Source organism: Phycodurus eques, chromosome 1 (assembly GCF_024500275.1).
Source record: "Phycodurus eques isolate BA_2022a chromosome 1, UOR_Pequ_1.1, whole genome shotgun sequence".
In the NCBI taxonomy this organism is placed as follows: domain Eukaryota; kingdom Metazoa; phylum Chordata; class Actinopteri; order Syngnathiformes; family Syngnathidae; genus Phycodurus; species Phycodurus eques.
In genome coordinates this window covers 25,199,636-25,206,502 of record NC_084525.1, presented here as the reverse complement: position 1 = coordinate 25,206,502, position 6,867 = coordinate 25,199,636, and positions in this window count along the sequence as shown.

Here is a 6,867-nt window from a genome sequence, read left to right as displayed (position 1 = left end):
TACCTTTATGTTTGCCTACCTCTGCTTAACGGTCTTTTTTTTTTAACTATGCAACTATTTCCCCTTTGGATTAATTGCTAATTGACCTTTAGCTATGACAACAACAACAACAAGAAGAACAAGACAAAATAAAAACAATAAATCAAATGCAATACTGTCCTGAACTCAAGGTAGCGCCGCCACTCAGTGCTGTGCTGTGATTGGCCATTGGCATGTTGGAAAAATGTCAAACCTTTGCGCTATTGTACATAGTAACAGTAACTGTGAACTAAGTTTAGATGAAAATGTATAGTTTTATTATTATGGTTTAGTGTTAACATTAGAGAATACTGTCTTTATCACCCACAACACAGCAATTGTAAAGTCATCCATCGCCTTTGTACACTTACAATTGATATGTCTCGAAAAAAAATCAATGTGGGGCAATATTGTTTGCCTATGACATTCGCTGTAGCAACGCTGCTTGAGTCAGGACCAAATGTGCACTCATGCGGTAGAAAAAAATAACACCAAGGCTGGATTCACTCTGCATGCTTCAAGTTCAAGTGACAATTCCCATGTTTTGCTGTCAAGTGGCCCCATTGGGATATGGGTCATGGCACCGTTAAGAGAAAACAAAAGGGAATTAGAAAATGTGGATAAAAATCAGATAACCCAAACAAACACATTAAAATACAGTGCACATAGACAATTTAATTTGGTCTAAATATTACATCAGAGGTATAACAAGAAAAACACATGGCCATAAAAAGTCTACACAGACCAAGATGAATCATTTCTAAACTTTTTCCACCATAAATGTGACCTATAACCTGTACAACTCTGCAGTTTGTTAACTAAATCTCCCAAACACGTAGAAAAATGTGTTTCAGTCTGATGAAACCAACTTTTTGGATACAATTCCAAAAGCTATGTTTGGCACAAACAGAGGACTGTTCATCACCAAAAGAACACCATACCTACAGTAAAGCATGGTAGTGGCTGTATCATGCCTGAGGCTGTTTTTTCGCCTGGAACTGGGGCCTTAGTCAAGGTGGAAGGAATTACAGTATAAACAGTTCAAAATAGCAGTTGGTATTGGCACAAAACATTTCAGCTCCTGATAGAAAGCAAAAAAAAAAAAAAAAAAAATGTCAGCAAAAGAACATCTGGAAATTATTCGGGGTTAATCAGAATCATATATTAAATAATGGCAGGTGTGCGCTGATTCCCATTTAACATGAGTTTGAATGTGATTGGTTAATTCTGAACACTGTCACATCTCATATAAGTGGGTGCAGGCTCACTTTTTCATATCACTAAACCTGGCATACTCCATTCAAGCTGGATATACAGTACATTAAATATGATGAAAATAAATTACATTAGAGGAGTATTAAACGTTAAATATGATTCAGGATGATGAAGGAAAATGAAGTTTACTTTAGTGCTGTAATGCTAGTGTAGTGGTTCTTGCTGTTGCCTTTCATGAAATAACCAGCCACAATCTTGGATTAAAAAAAACAACAACAACAAAAACAAAAAATGGGTGTCTCATGTAAGGAAGGACAGTTCGTGGAAAAAGCAAACACGAGACAAAACAAACTGCCAAACAAGTCAAAAGTCAAAAATCACAACAGCAACTGCAATATGGAGGTTCCTCTCATTTAAATCAATGGAGGGAGAGTCATGTAACGTTTACTCTGTAACATGTATTATATATATATATTTTTTTTTTAATTCCATGTTGTCTTTGCCTAGTTTTCTATTTACTAGGCTATTTAGGGGGAATTTGTGTTGTTTTATGCGTTCAGTTACTGCAAATACAGCCACACGGGACACTGGAAATGTACATGGAAATATACAATACATGTATTTTTTTTTTAAAGGCTTTTATATGCATTGAAGGAGTGCAGCGTAAATCCAGCCTCATGTCAAGTAATGCAGTTGGACTATGTGCTGTAACGTAATGTGATTACTTCCTGTGTCAAAACCCGCTGTTGTTGACAATTGCATTACACGTATACAGTCCTCCTCACAGTCTACCATAGTGGCCTTATGTTTGTTACAAGTTCATTCGAATCCATGTATAGACATTGTGTGTAATAAGCACAGTTGTACTGTTTGTACAGTATGTAGCACAGTCCGATGTTCTTTATCCTTCTTTGTTTTTGTAACTGTTCTGTATATATATATATATATATATATATATATATATATATATATATATATATATATATATATGACACATGTATGTACCATGAATGAAGAATGTATTATTTTGATAATGACAAAGAAGCACATCAGTTGTTGGATCCCACGTTTGTGTGCGCCGCGTGTATAATGTAGTCTTGTGTCTCCGTGCACATATGAATTGAATAGATCCCCCTTTAAGCGCAGTGTCGCATTTAAAAATTAAAAACAAGTGTTTTATTTCCATCTGGAATGAAATGCATAGTGTTGTTATTTTCAGCAGATACACACACATATGTATGACACTATGGCGGTACAGCGGTGCCTTGAGATACGCTCATATCTCAAAACACACGTATCTCAAATCATCTTTCCCCATTGAAATGAATGGAAATGCCATTAATCCAGTCCAGACAGCAAAAAAAAAAATGGCACTCAACAGTATTGTGTATAAAAAACAGTAATAACATTTACTCTCCACTTGTAATGCAAACACATAACATGCGAGCACAAAACACAACTGTAACTAATGTATTGTCCTTCCTTGGTCTTCTTCTCTTTGGTTTGTTTGCACTCTGCAAACCAACTTAATGGCTCATTACTGCCCCCAACTGATATTGTCTTCCACTGCAAGGAAACCAATGTGAATTGATGGTGGCCGGACATTGTCAAGTGTGCTGCCACCATCTACTGGTTGGGGTCTGAAGCCCACTCTTCTTAAATTTTTGCTTGCAACTCAAGACAAAAAAGTCCATCCGGGTGACGGCTCGTATCTGGAAATACTAAGCCAAGGCACTCTTATCTCAAGGCACCACTGTATGGGGTAAATGATAACATTGTGATACAGTGATTATACAATAATAAAATACTGAAGGAAAATCAGCGATCCAAAACATTACAATGTTGACGAATGTGAACAAGTCGAGACACGTTGGGCATACAAATTATGGATGGGACAATATATTCATCACATGGTATTGTCATCACTCATGATATACAATTATAATCTCTTATAACCAGCACGGTGGTCGACTGGTTCGAGCGTCTGCCTCACAGTTCTGAGGACCGGGGTTCAAAACTCCAGGCCCCGCCTGTGTGGAGTTGCATGTTCTCCCTGTGCCTGCGTGGGTTTTCATCCCAAAAACATGCATGGTAGGTTAATTGAAGAGTCTAAATTGCCCGTAGGTGTGAATGTTGTTTGTTTATATGTGCCCTGCGATTGGCTGGCAACCAGTTCTGGGTGTACCCCGCCTCTTGCCCGATGATAGCTGGGATAGGCTCCAGCACTCCCGCGACCCTAGTGAGGATAAGCGGCTCAGTAAATGAATGGAAGGATGGATGGATGAACCTGGACCTACAAATTCAAATCGTTCCTTGGTCATGGTTAAATAACTCCTATCTCACATTGGCTAGCGACCAGTCCCTTGTTCGTCAATATCTATCCTGCCATTGACTTGCAACTTGTTTGTCTATACTGTACAGTACCTACCCTGACATTGGCTGGCGACCAGTCATTTGTTTCTCTGTATGTGCCCTTAAATTGACTGGCATCCAATCCGTTGTCTGTCTATATGTGCCTTGATTTTGACTGGCAAGAGGCAGTATCAATATCTGATGCTGGCGTATCAATACTGCATCGTGAGACATGCTGTTTTGTTATTCAGAACCTGTGCAGTGCAGGATTGTGCAGTGAAAGTGTAGAAGGTGTACAGAGGACATCTCCATGGAGATTTGAAATGGCAGGGAACACTAATTACTGCTCACACACAGATGGAAAAATCTTGGGCTCATTTCAAACCTGAAGCCGCAAAGCAGCAATTTATACATTTCCTATCAATTAATTTCATAATGTCACTAAATTAATTTAAAGGAGGGCTAATCTGTTTTCTTACCGACATGTGGCGGTATAATTAATGTAAGTGTGTGCGCGTGTGTTTGTGTGTGTGTGCACGCGTGTCTGCATGCGTGAGTGCGTGTGCGCGTTTACATGCGTGCACGTCAGTACAATACAGTACAATAAAATGAATACAGTGGCGATAAATGGCATCAGCCATCTGCGGAGCACAGGGAGTGTGATGTGCAAAATACGTTTTTTGTGCGGTCCTGCTTCACGAGTTCTGAATAGAAGCTAAGATGGTGTTAACATGTTGTACATGGACTGTTACCATTTTTTTGTCTCCACTTCAAAACTGTTTAATAGGTAACTGTTTAAGCATGTAAACGTTTACCAGTCAAAGCAACAGCATGCATGAATTTCACTTCCAAATCATCTCATCCAACTTCCAAATCACCCACTTTGGTTGTCTGTTGGACCACCCAGATGCTATCTATCTATCTATCTATCTATCTATCTATCTATCTATCTATCTATCTATCTATCTATCTATCTATCTATCTATCTATCTATCTATCTATCTATCTATCTATCTATCTATCTATCTATCTATCTATCTATCTGTCTCTTTATCTTGCCATTATCCATCCATCCATCTAGGACAGTGGTTGGCAACCCGTGGCTCGGGATGTCATTGTATCGCACACAACCAACATTTAAGGTTTTGTAAAAACATAGGGTAACATTATTGTAACCCAACAGTTACATGAGACACACATTCAACAAACTACTGGTAACAGAAACAAACATGTAAAAAAAGGATGAATGTGCTTAGTTCAGCAAAAGCTCAGCATTGCATGATGCAATGCATGGCTTTTTTTTTTTTTTGATTCATTCATAAATTTGAAGATTATGACGATCTTCCATCCATCCATCGATTTTCTGAGCCGCTTCTCCTCAGTAGGGTCGCGGGCGTGCTGGAGCCTATCCCAGCTATCATCGGGCAGGAGGCGGGGTACACCCTAAACTGGTTGCCAGCCAATCGCAGGGCACACACAATCAAACAACCGTTCACACACACATTCACACCTACGGGCAATTTAGAGTCTCTAATTCACGCATGTTTTTGGGATCTGGGAGGAAACTGGAGTGCCCGGAGAAAACCCACACAGATACGGGAACAACATGCAAACTCCACACAGGCGGGGCCGGGGATTGAACCCTGGTCCTCAGAACTGTGAGGCTGACGCTCTAACCAGTCGTGCACCGTGCCGCCTTGGTGATCTTGTAACATTAAATCTTTTTTTTCATTCAAAATATGCGCCACAGCAACCAATGTGCGATGGATGGCGCCAAGATTCATTGAGCTATATTCGATAAATCCAAGAAAATAAGTTTCTGAAGAAAACAGGATGTTTAATGCTACGTGCTACATAAACTATATTTAAAACAAACGCCTCACAGATGAAAATGAAAGTGACGTCTATAGCCCTGATGTGCAGATGATGTATGCTGAGGTTCAGGAGCAAAAATTACTGACAGGGTAAAATAATTATTTCAATTGGCTATCATTTTGCATGCATATATATATCCATCCATCCATTTTCTGAGCCGCTTCTCCTCACTAGGGTCGTGGGCGTGCTGGAGCCTATCCCAGCTATCATCGGACAGGAGGCGGGGTACACCCTGAACTGGTTGCCAGCCAATCGCAGGGCACATACAAACTAACAACCATTAGCACTCACAGTCACACCTACGGGCAATTTAGGGTTGTCAATTAACCTAGCATGCATGTTTTGGGGATGTGGGAGGAAACCGGAGTGCCTGGAGAAAACCCACACAGATACGGGAACAACATGCAAACTCCACACAGGCGGGGTTTCATGCAGAAATAAAATGTGTTCTCTGTAGCAGTTTATTGATTAGATAAATGTAACACACTATAGTTTCTTTAAACAAAAACCCAAAAAAAACTAACAAACAAAAAAGCTGTCCTATAGTGCTATCCTCACTTTAGCTGTCAAAAGGTTTTCGTGACTGCCGCTGTTTTTTCTTTTCTTTTACTTTTTTTCTGTGGGAGACAGTCCAATTGGCTGTTTGAGTATGTAAGGTTGCCAACTAAGGTTGAGGAATTCAACTGGTTATGCATCCGACCAAATAGCTTTATCCAGAGCCTGCCCCATGAGCTGTGTTTTTATGGTTTAGATTATTTAGTTTAGTTTCATGTTATGTCTTTTCTTCTGACTTATGTTAATGGCTTGTCATGCTCGTTAGGTTTTTATTTCCACCTGTTCTCGCCAGCCCCTCTACCTTGTGTCAACCAATCAGCTCCCTCCAGCCACTTGTGTCATGTCCAGGTGTTCCTTATTGTCTTGTCACTTTACTTGTATTTGGTTCCCTGGTTTCTTTCTTTCATTGTCATTTGCACTCTGTCATATATATATATATATATATATATATATGTGTGTGTGTGTGTGTGTATATATTTTTTTTGTTTGCCTTTTTGAAAATAAACCCTTTTTGAGATTCATCCTGCTTAGCCTGCCTGCGTGACTGCTTTGGTGTCCAATGTGTTGAAAACCCTGACAGCCTGCCTTCATCTGGGTTCATTTATTTATTTTAAACTGGAACAAAATACAAGACAATTATATCCATATTGTGTGATTGGCTCATTAGGACTTTATTTATTTATCGAAAAACATAGCGTGATAAGAATAATAGTGTAGATTAGGGGTGGGCAAACTCTTTGGAAGTGAGAGCTACTTGTTGGGTACTGATTAACATGAAGGGCTACCAGTTTGATGAACATTTTAAAATAACACATTTTCTCAACTTAGCTTGAATTATCTATTACTGTTATT